This window comes from Capsicum annuum, unplaced genomic scaffold, assembly GCF_002878395.1.
Source record: "Capsicum annuum cultivar UCD-10X-F1 unplaced genomic scaffold, UCD10Xv1.1 ctg82810, whole genome shotgun sequence".
NCBI classification, from domain to species: Eukaryota; Viridiplantae; Streptophyta; class Magnoliopsida; order Solanales; family Solanaceae; genus Capsicum; species Capsicum annuum.
The window spans coordinates 536,703-548,970 of NW_025893629.1; positions in this window are offsets into that span (position 1 = coordinate 536,703).

The following is a 12,268-nucleotide window of genomic DNA, read 5'->3' on the forward strand; positions in this document are numbered from 1 at the left end:
GACGGTTCTCCCCAACGTGGGTTATACGTTTAACTTCATGTAGCTCACATGGTTTATATCTGTTATAGGATCTCCCAGTGTGTGTGTGTTTCCTTGTGTCTATGGTGAATGGTGAAGTGATTTGAAAGTGAAATTGTGAAAGTTATACTTTCCAAAGATTTAAATGATATTTACAGTATGAGATTTTATATTCTTGATAAACTGAAAGTGATTGACAAATTATCTGATGACTCATATGTGTTATTGTACTTATTTCATCCTCGCATGATTATGATTATTTTCTTTGGGCTATGTGAGTCTTTCATACATCCTACATATTTCTTATATATATTTATGATAATGATGTTTATACAACTGTATATACCCCCATATACTCGGTTTATTTCCATGGTACTGACCCACATCTTCGGATGTGGCCTGCATTTTCTCAAAATGTAGGTTTAGGTGCTTAGTTCCAGGTTTGACAGTAATTCTTCAGGCACGCTGTTCTATATCCTCTATTGTGGTGAGTCCTCATGTTCCGAGGACGTGATGTCTGATATTAGTTTCACGAAATTGCTTACATTTGATAACTGAGTATGAGTCAGTTAGGGCATGTCTCAATGGCTCGTTGGTTTTATTGATTCTCTTAGATCCTTGTCAGACTAGTATAGATGTTAGGAGTTGACTAATAAGTCATATTTTGTTATATTTCTGAATTTCTGTTATTCTTAGATGATGATTACTCTGTTGATATTTGAGGGTTATTTATGGAAACCCTGTTGATTTGTGTTAAATAGAATGAAAATGGCTCAAAGGGTTAGCTTGGGGCTACTCGTAGCCTCAAGTACCGTGTGATGCTTCGGGACCCATTTTTCTGGGCGTTACAATGAGTTAGAGGCTTATAGAGACACTTAATTCATAATAGATCATTAAATAAGAGATGAGTTCCTAAAATGCTTTTTAGCCTCTTACTCATAGATATGGTGCACTTTACACCACTAATTAAAACTATACATAACGTAGCTTGTCTGACTTCCTAGGACTCTCTAAGCCTTAGGCTTTGATTCCAAGTTTGTAAAGCCCCTAAATTTGAGTTATCGGGGTGCCACCCGGTGCTTCGAACTACAAGTAGTCCTGAACTAACTCTTACTACCTTCTACTAAATAAATATCTTAAAATAGGGAAAGATGAATGTAAATCATAATAAGTGCAGAAAATTGTCTAAACTAGCTAAGTATATCTGAAAATACTAATCTCCTCAGTCTGATAAAGAAAATAATTAAAATTTGAATACTGTAACTAAAAATCTAAAACTGAATCTAGTAGTCCGAAATGCCTCTACTAACTGAATCTAGAGAGTCACTGGGATAGGCCCCAACTAACTCAAACATTTTTAAATTAATACTGAATCATCTACTAACAAACTAGAAATCTAAATAGCTACGTCCCCAAACTATGAGGACTTAGCAACTTTAGAAATATAAATGCGATGCTCATAAATCACTCACACTATTGAGACTGAGCACCTAAACCTACATTATGAGACAATTCAGCACATAGACGTATATGTGGATTTGAACTTTGAGGATATACTTAGCATATGGGGTGAATACAATAAGTAAACAATATCATCACAATTTATAAATCCATGCATGCTAAATATAAATGACTTACTTAGGATTAAGAAATATTGATACTAAAGATCATAAATCATGTACAATATAGCATATAATATAAATCTTGTGAGACATTACATTCAGTTCTAAAATCTAATATTTCTAAAAAACACTACATTATCTCATGAACTGTAAGGAGAATACTTCATTGCAAAAATTTATGAACCTTAAAACCCATAGCTTCCAAAACATATGCTTTTATCTTAAGGCTTTAAACAAATAGAATTTTTTAAGAGTAAGGGACTATTTTTGGGAGATTTTCTTTACGACATAAACCATGTGAGCATTCATGTAGTCGAACATCTTAGTCATATTAGGAAGAGTTGTTCTACCCTTGCAATCGGAATAGAACATCATGTCTTAAGTGATCACAATCTTAGTGATCCACGTAGAAGTGGAAATAATCTTAATCCTACAGTGGCACATAGTTTTAGGGCTTAAATATTGGTAACATCCCATTCTTTTGCTCAGCATATTAAGAAATCAACTTCAAAAATAGAACAAGGGTTTACAAGAAAACAAATTATGCTTTTCTTTCTTTAAAATCTCAAGTCATGTGAACAATGTGGATTCTTTATCTTAGAATAGGACAAAAACGTCAAATATGTATCAAAAATCTGAGAATAATCTTATCATAGGGTGCTCATAGAACAAACAATCTTGTATAGCAATCTTTAATTAAGTCTTAATGACCCATGCATCAAACACACATTAAAAGATCATAATCTTCGTACTTGGTAATGTAAACATTTATAAATCAACTTAAAATCTTGAGATTTTTGCAATATGCATGAAAATATAAACATAGACATGCAATTTAACTTCTATTTCCCTTGAAATCTTATAATCTTATAAATAGCAATATAGGGTATAAGCCCTAACTTCAATTTAATAGGAAATCACATAAAATTTAGTAAATTTTTAATTAAAATAAATTTTGGGCCCAAGAATGAAAGAAGTATCCTTGTTTAAAAACCCCACGTACCTCAATTGATGAACTAGATTCTAAGACTTGAATCTTAGATCATTATTGATTCTTTTAAAGATGAGTTCTTCGAATTATTGAACTGGGAATCCTTAATCTTGAATTGCTTTGGAGAATTTATGGAGAAATTGGGTCTTCTTGGAGAGAAAGTTTGAGCTTTAGGGTTTTCTTTTGAGAGATAATTGATGAAAGAAACATAAAGTTCTTTGGAATAGGCTTAATTCTTTGTTTAAGATGGATTAGGGATTTGGGGATTAACAAAAATGCCCTTGTTAAATATTAAATCAGAACTAGAAAAACAACCAAAATCCTGATTTACTAGGCCACCAAGATGCTCCACTATCGCAGTGGCGCACTAGAAAAGGACGAGTAGGAACTAGGCGTTCACCGTGACATGCCACAACCACGGTGCCCTTTTGGATTGCTATTTTGGCCACTAGTACGATGCACCAAAGTTGTTTTGGCTCACTAGAAATTTACAAATATTAAATGGGACTCCTCCGAGAAGTGATATTATCATGGAGTCTCACTAGAATTTGATAATTATGATTCTTTACTCCTCCACGACGGACTACAGGCCCAAATCGTAGTGTTTTATGACTGGAACTTAAAATAGTCATAACTTCTTACTCGATTATCGTATTTAGGCATATATTATATTTTTGGAAAGATAATTTAATTTTCTACCCATTGGAGGGTCTAAATATTAAAAATTTTACATACATGGGAATTTATTCTTTCTTGAAGATAATGCTTGACATTCTAGTCGCCAAACTGAGTTATGAAAAGTATGAGGTATTATAATCATTGTTCCTGACTTATCTATGAGTACGAATTGGATTTATCGAGTGTTCTTGGAATATTACTATGCTATATCCTTAAAATAGGACTTCGTATATGGATTTCATTAAGGACTAGCTTTGCCACTTTTTTTGGCGTTAGAGCAAATGATAGCAGTTTGGACTTTATTATCTCAGGTTATTGATTATTTGAGGGCTATAAAAAGATCATGTATTAAGACATATGAAAGTTCTGTCAAGGTACCATGCCTTTAGGTTAGTGCTATTGGTATATCATTTGAGTGTTTGTTTTAGTTATGACGAGATAAGATGTGGTTTCAAAGAGCACCTAGATGTGAGTTTGTGATTGGAAGAATTTAGCATATATTTTCCTGTCCATCCTGAAGTTCTTACTTTAGTCTATGATAATAGGAAAGATCAACATTATAGTAGATATTGTTGTAAATGTCTGTTGATCATCCATTTATTCTTAGTTCATATTGCTTGCAAGGATTAGATCTTTAGAATATTGTTGCTATTAAAGAGAGATTGATTATTAGTCTTGAGAGTGTCCCCAATATGGAATTTCTAATTAGTTAAGCGCATTAAAATAAGCCTCATATGGTTGAGACATATGTAGTTAGATATATGGTGCTTGGTACCTCAGTTTATGATTTAGTTGGTCTGTTCAAGTTTGGATCCATTTGGATTTATTCACCCTATATTAGTCAAGCATGTGAGTGCTGATTACACTATTATAAGTGTTTATTTATATTTTTTAATGTGTATTGGGGTTGTTATGCTTATTGATGATTCTATGCGTTCATGAGTTAATATTCAAATATTTTGTGCCTTGCTATTTAATTCATTATTTTGTGACTACTACATGGTGTATTTCTTTAGTTGTGGATGAAGTAGATATGTATTGATATTTCCCCTTATGGTTGTAGCTTTTGGTTCGAGTTCCATTTAACTTGGCATATTAGCCTTATTGTGACTGTTGAGTGGTACATATTGCCGATTCATTTTAGTACAACCTATTTATTGTATATATGTTGAAGTGGTTGTAATTATTCCTATCACTGCTTGAGGTTATTGAAATCGTTTGAAATTATTACTTGATGTAATTGATCCTCACCGGGTGTCTGTATAGACAAGTGTTATCTAGTTAAAATTTTATTTCCTTGTGATTCTTATTTGGTGTCCCAATTATATATAGCAAAATTTGATTATTTTTTAGTCATAGTATGAAAGGGTTGATTGTTTGCCCTCTTTGTTAGTTGTGTTAGATTTATTCTACAACTTATTATGGTTTCGAAGGTAAGTTAACCTTCCATGATTCTTTATGACTCTAGAGTTTGTAATTTAGTCATATTTCCTATTATTGAATTTGAGATTCTTAGACTTTCCTCTTGGTTGCGAAGTCTTTTGTGTTGGCTATCCTTTTTTAGTTATTACATTTGTGAGACTGACCAGTTTGAGGTTTGTTTTTCATTATTAGCTAGTTCATCACCTGATAGTGATTTTGATATTGATATTTTTATGTACGGAGTTCATCTGTTAGACTTATTGGGTTCATTTCAGTGTGATGGTTTCCCCTTATTATAATTGTGGAGATTGGGAGCTCTTTTTGTGTTGTGATATGGTTTGCCTAGCCCAGTTAGAGAGTGAGAGGTAGGTGGCCTTTTATAGTATTGCATTTTGAGTTGGCAAATTGGAATTTTTTTATCCTCACCTATTTTTTCGTAACGCCCCCAGTTATTAGTCTTTTAAAATTTCTTAAATTTTAATCTCACTATCTTGACTATGACTTAGCCCTATTAGTCATAGGGTTTCTTGAAGGGTCATGTGACCCTAGTCGTAAGGTGTCCAATTAATAGTACTTGAATTATTTTCATGAGTACGACCTAGAGATGCAATTTTTTAAGGATTCTTGACGGGTCCTAGATACCCAAGTCATAACCAAATCAGAAAGTAGGTGGCTAAGTATTACTCTAAGTATGAGTGTCTCACTATGAGTGTTAAGGACTCGTTACGAGTCCTTCGATGCCAATCGTAGATTATCCAGTGTTAATCCATATGGGTTCCTTGTTGATTATGACTGGACCCTATAAGTCATACGGTCCTATTATGAGTGGTACCATTTGAGTCTTAGGGTAACTAGTGTGTGGGTCTTCTGGGAACTGTCCTGACTATGACTAATGATGACGACTCGTAAAGAGTCCATATGAGTCGTATAGTTACCCATAGTAATTAATTACTAAATTTTAGCATTTATTTTTAGGGCACGCTGGATAATTCCCTCCTTGAACAATTAAAACCCCATGTCTAGAAACCCTTAAGCAGGTTATATTACATCGATAAGATACTCAAACACATCTATGCTCTCTCAAATTCATTAAAGCAGCCATACCTAGGGTTCCAAGAAGTAGGTCATCCAAGGGCTCAAGGGTTAAATTCTTTTGGTGAAAGTTTGTATTTCATGCATGTTACTTTCCCTCGTTCTTAATTTGATAAAATAATATTTTTAAAATTATTGTTCATGAGATGTTTATGTTGGTTTTGAAATAAAGGTTGTGGGTTTTGAATATTTTTTGATCGAGAAATATTTTCCCATGGTTTACATATGATTATTCATTATTTATTTGTGTTTTTGAACTTGTGGATGCATGAGAATGGGGAATTGTGATTTCCCTAAACTTGTGACTTTTGACGTAGTAATGACCCCAACACCTTATTATGATATAGTTTTTAACTATGAGTAATTTGGGAATTAAACTATTCTTTAACTATTGAATTATGATTTTGAATTGAACCTTACGAGGTTATATAATTCCCTAAGCTAATGTAAAATTGAACCAAGGGGTTTGTGAATTCCCCCAAGTGGTAAGATTGTTTTGGCATGTTGTTGGTGCCTTGTAAGTGTAGTTTGTATGATGATATTGCCATAAATGCCTTAATGTTTAATATGGTTCAATGAATAGGAATGTGTGATTTTTATTATAATTAGGATTTAATGAGGGTTGGGTTGTATTTAGTTTTGATGATGAGCAGATGACTACAAGAGACCAGGTCTCTTCATGTTCAAGGGAACAATACAGATGACACACGTCGGCACAGATTGTCCCCTTAAGTAAAAAAACTATGCAGGTGATGTTTGTACTATTAAGGACACTTGGTCCAACAAAATTTTAACCCTAATCCTCACTCATCTTTAAAAGAAAAAGGATGCTTCTTCATCAAGTGGTTTTCACAAACTTAAAAGAATATCAAAGATAGGAAAAAGATAAAAAAAACTGAATTTACAATATTGCTCATGTTCTAAGTTATTTTATAAGCTAAAATAGTGAGTGTTCTTGAGTGAATCCTGATTTTTTGACTAATTACTCAGTCTATAAGAGTAATGCTCTTTTCTTTTCTTTACATAGAGAGTGCTTAGGTAGAGATGCCTAAGTTTAGATACTGATTAGCTTTAATAAATTATTTAGGGAGTCTTGGCAGAGTTTTTAATGTGAGCTTGTAGTAGAGAAGTCAAAGCAGTTGAAGTCACATGAATGATTATCAAAAACAGAAGGGATTTCAATATTGAAGATATAAGGAGAGTTAAAAAAACAACAAGTCCAAGAAACTGCTAGTTTGAGGCATAGGGCCTGATGAATACAATAGGATCTCAGCCGCTAAAAAGGACAAAGAGACTTGGGATTTCTTGAGTAATTCTTATGAAGGTACCACCAATCTAAAGGATTTAACAGTAGACATATCAACTCAGTATGAAACCTACAGTATGAAAGAAATAAGTTTTGCTGCTTGGGACAAGTGATTCCGTTAAATAAGTTGGTGTGAAAGATTCCTGGGGTTCTTTTTAAGTCTTGGGAAAGTAAAGTACATATCATAACTGAAGCGAGAAACCTGGAGACCCTGTGGATGAATTGATTTGAAAATTTAAAACCCATTTGCTTAAGAAGTACGACTGGAGAAGAATTAAATAATAAAGGGAATAATCCCCGGCATTGAATACTTCTAAACATGAGTTAACAAAAAAGGACACTAATGTTGCCTATTTGGCAAAAAGATTGTCAAATCCATGAGGAATATCAGTGAGTTCCAAAGAAGAGAAAGCAATAACAAAAAAGGAAGAATTGTTGAACTATTTCAAAAATGTAGAAGTACTAAGCCTTTTATAAAGAGTTGTCCACTGCACCAATTGAATTATTGGGAGCATCTCAAAGACGGAAAGTAACAAGGGAACAAATAGGGACATAGTTCAGGATAACTAAAGAAGGAAAACTCCAGCTTAGTATGCAATAAAGCAAGCTCTGGCATCATGGGGAGATTGTTCAAGTTAATCTGATAAATATGAGAAGCCTGGAGATTTGTCTATGTTAGTAGTGGAAGATAGTCCGGTTATTTATGACACCTTATTTGCCTTTATGGACTACACAGAATGTAGAGAAGACGTTAAGGATAACCTATTCAACTACTCTCCTAGAAAGATAAAAGGTCTTGATAGTGTCTTGATTGACTCTGTACATGAACTAACTAATGAGAAAATTGCTTTGGAAGAAAAAGTTCAAAAATCAACAACATGAAGTGATTGGTTAGAATGTGGAAAAATCATAAGATATGGGTGTGGGGACCACAATTGGTCTAAACGACGTTGAATAGAACATCCGACTTCTCCAATGCATTTAGAATGCTGAATTTAGTGGGTTTACATAGTTTATTTGCAAAAATTAGAGTCCAAATAAGTTTTGAAGGTCAAACCAAGTTTTGACATTATTGGAATAATTCCATAGTTGCAATGCCTACGATAATTGTGCATGTAGATCACAGTCTATTTAATGGTGATATTGGCATCTACATGCTTTAAAGGGTTATAAATAGGCCCCAAGCAACATTTTGGTCATTTTCCCTTTATCTTTGAGATATAGAAACCCTAAACGGGTGTGATAACTCAAAATTTAGAATTGTGGATGACTTAGGATCTTGCTAAACATATTTTATCATGGTTATCATCTGAATTAAGGTAATATTTCATCAATTTCACTGTGAATTACTTTGTTCTTGACCCAAAAATCCAATATATCTTGGGGCTTGGTTTTAGCAAAAAATTAACTTTGTTTTAACCCATTTCTTGAGGGTTATGATTCGTTGTTCATGTATGTATATTGGATTAGCCTTTAAAATATGATTTTCGTAACTTGGATCCACTTAGATTTTTTGGTGTCATTTTTGGATCCGAAGTATAATAGTGCGATATGGGTATTGTTATGCTAGTATTGATGATTAGATTAGTATTTTGATAGTGTCATGGCTTTTTGGAGATTGTGAAGTAAAGATTGAAATTTGATGATTGATGTAAATTTTTTTGTTTCGTCTTTGAGGTGGGTTTTGTCTATTCTTCTCCATAGATAAAAAGGGATATATATATTAAGTGTGATTATTAAAGTTATGATTTATTATGAGTAGAATGAACTAGTCTTTATTGAGAAAGTTTGGACATTTGATGAGTATTTTATACCTATAAGGTGAAATGAGTATTACCTTTTAGAATCATATTGGCCTCTCCCTAGGTTGAAGTAGTTCATAGTATGGAAATGTTATTATTTTAGGTTTGCGATGTGATTAAAGTGTTAGAACCATGGTTAGTATGATTATCCTTAATTGGGATAGTCTAGTGATCATAAAATTGTGATTTAGATTGAACCGTGATTTCTAGACAATGTTCCTATTTTACGATTGATAATGGCTTTGTTGATGTCTAAAGGTTGAACTAGATGCCTTCACCTAGTTTGGGACAAAGATTTCCTAAATATAGAAATTGAGGATTAAAAAATTAGTTCATTCATCCCAATTTGACCATGAATTTTGTTATCCCTTCTGGACTTAGTTGTGGGTGCTTGGTATATTTGGAACTATTGAGCCTTTAGAATGAGTTTACTTTATGACTTATTAAATTGTAATAACATTCCACTAATTATTATTAATGACTTATGGCCATGATTTTCCTTATAGATGTGATATTGGGCCTTTAAAGATTCTATTTCCTCTTAAATGTGATATTAGGCCTTTAGAGAGGGTATTTCCTCCTAGATGTGATATAGGGCATTTGGAGATGTTATTACTCTTAGATTTGATAATTGACCTATATAGAGATGATATTCCTTATAGTCATGATATATGACCTATAGATACGAGATGCCTTATAGGTGTGATGTGCCACCTAGTTATAATTTATGGCTTAGTGATATGTTATATCTCCTAGATATGAGATGCCTTACTTATATATTGCCTTATAGTTAGGCTATGATTGATCAATTTAGATGTCTTACTAATATGATTATTAAAACATTTTATAGACAGGTATGTAGGCCTATGTATATGATTATGATGTTATGGTTATTTCTAACATTATTTGGCCGAACGTCGTGTAATGATATTGGTTGGATATCCGAAAAGTAATTATTCTTATAAAGGATACAACTTTAGTTTATGAACATAAATATTTATATTTATATATATATATATATCTTTGGTATGGGAATGAGGAAGATGTGATATAATGCTTATGATTCCAATTTTAATACTAGTGATGGCATGCATAGATTTGGTACATTTATGGTCATTGCATTGATGGTTGATATGATTCTGATTAGATTTTAATATTATTATTGTTTCCATTAAGGTTTAAAACCTACTTTCTACATTATTAATAGATTTCTTCATAATATTAAATGCCAATAATTAATAAAAAACTTATAGGTAAAAGAGGTTAATAATGACATTTTAAAGACTCAACTAATCTAAGTTCTGGTATATGATTTAATACTACTAATTACTTTACTCGTGAGAGATTCTGACCCTTTGTATGCTTTTGTAATAATTTAGTTCCAAAGATCACTCTAGGCAATCAATTTATTAAATTAAACTCTTTTAGCCACGACTTGATTCCGTGCAACTATTATATAAATGGTTAGCAATAATGTGATATTGATGGTAAATTATGAATTATGGACATATAGTCTGCCTTGCTTCTCTTATGACTATATACTTTAGTAATCAAAGGGCTAGTTCTTTACTTTAGCCATCATGGTTCTTGCACTTTACTTTTGACCTCGTGGGGCTCACTCTCTGTTATTGATATTAACTTGGATATGATGATACAAAATAAGACAGGAGGATGTTATGATTTTATAATAATACCTGATATGGTCGAATGATGTTATAATGATATATTCATACCGAGAAGGCCAGATGGTGTTATGATGACATGATGATACCACACAAGGTTAGAGAATATTGTGATGATTATATATATACACAGTAAGGCAAGAGGTTGATTATGATGGAGATGGTTATGATACTGATATTGTGATATTTATTATGTACATTGTATTCATTATTCCATGCGCACCATTATCATAAGTACGTGCCTAAGTCTATCAGTCGGTATGGGACAGTTTAGTAGATATAGGTGATAATTAGCCCCTTTGATTTGTATTTTGATTGAACCTTCTAAGCCTACGGTGGTGGGAATACACATAGGCTTAGATAGGTATTTGATTGTCCAGAACAGACGGTTACTTATGTTGTTGTTGATATTATTATTATTGACATTTATTCGTTGGCCTTATAAATTTGTATATATATAACCTCTCTCCATCCTTTATTTGTATATCGGCCAGGGATATACTATATAGTGTTAAGATTTCTGAGTATGATTGTAATAGGATAGTTCATCCTCGATACCTTTTTATCCTTATTATTTTCTTCTGTTAGATATGAATGGCATAGGTTATCCCTATAATCTCATTGGCTATTTTGTGGTAGTTGAACATTGGGTGTAGTTTCCATTGTGTTTATATTTTATATATACTTGCATTATCTTCGAAGCTCAGTTGGTAGTGGCCTACTGAGTACCATTCATTTGGTACGCATACTATACTTCTGTAGACTGCCAATCCTTGTATAGGTTATCACTGTTGATGTGTGAGTCATACGGATCAACATGGTTTGAAGACTTAGAGTGAGCTCTCAACATTTGTAGTATTACTTATCTTTCTCTAATGTATTAGACTAGTCTCTATGTTGTATTTCGAGATAAGTTATATTAGTGTATTCATTTGTACTCCACTTTGTAATCTTTTATTATTAGCAGCTCTCATACTATTCCACCATGTTCTTTGTTTATATTATGTAATTGCTTCTTTATTTCATCTATTTCACAAATCTTTTTTTTATGTATTCGGTAGTCCGTTACTTGTTGTTTTGTACTTAGAGTTTTTCTTTCCTACTAGTGGGTTATAGTAGGAGTGATCATGACCTATGAAATTGGGTCGTGAAGAATTGGTACTAGAGCTTAGGTTTAACCGATGTGTTAGTACAAGATTTAAGTGTTTAGTAGAGTCCTGCAAATCAGTGTAAAGACATCAATAACATATCTTCAGGAGGCTACAGGAATATTTTAGGAAATATATTTCTTTACTCATTATCATGTGGCTGCATTGCTATGAACCTCAAACATATTTTTTGACTGTATTCTATCCCAAAGGGCAATGAAATGTTATTATCAGATGCGGATATGAATTCTGCACAATATCAAACTATAGAGTCAGAGATGTATGTCAAAGATCTTCAATTCTAGCTTAAGGGATTTTTAGCCAACTTAGTCTCCAATTAAGCTTATGACTACTTAAGCCATTTGAGGATCAGAATTGGGGATCCGAGTCATAATTGTAGATCCCTATTAGCCATGGAAGATGTTTGATACACGGAGTAGTTCATAGACCGGAGTTGTTTCTATTTGTGTTCATCAGTGTAAAACCTAGAAATTTGATTTCCTGGGG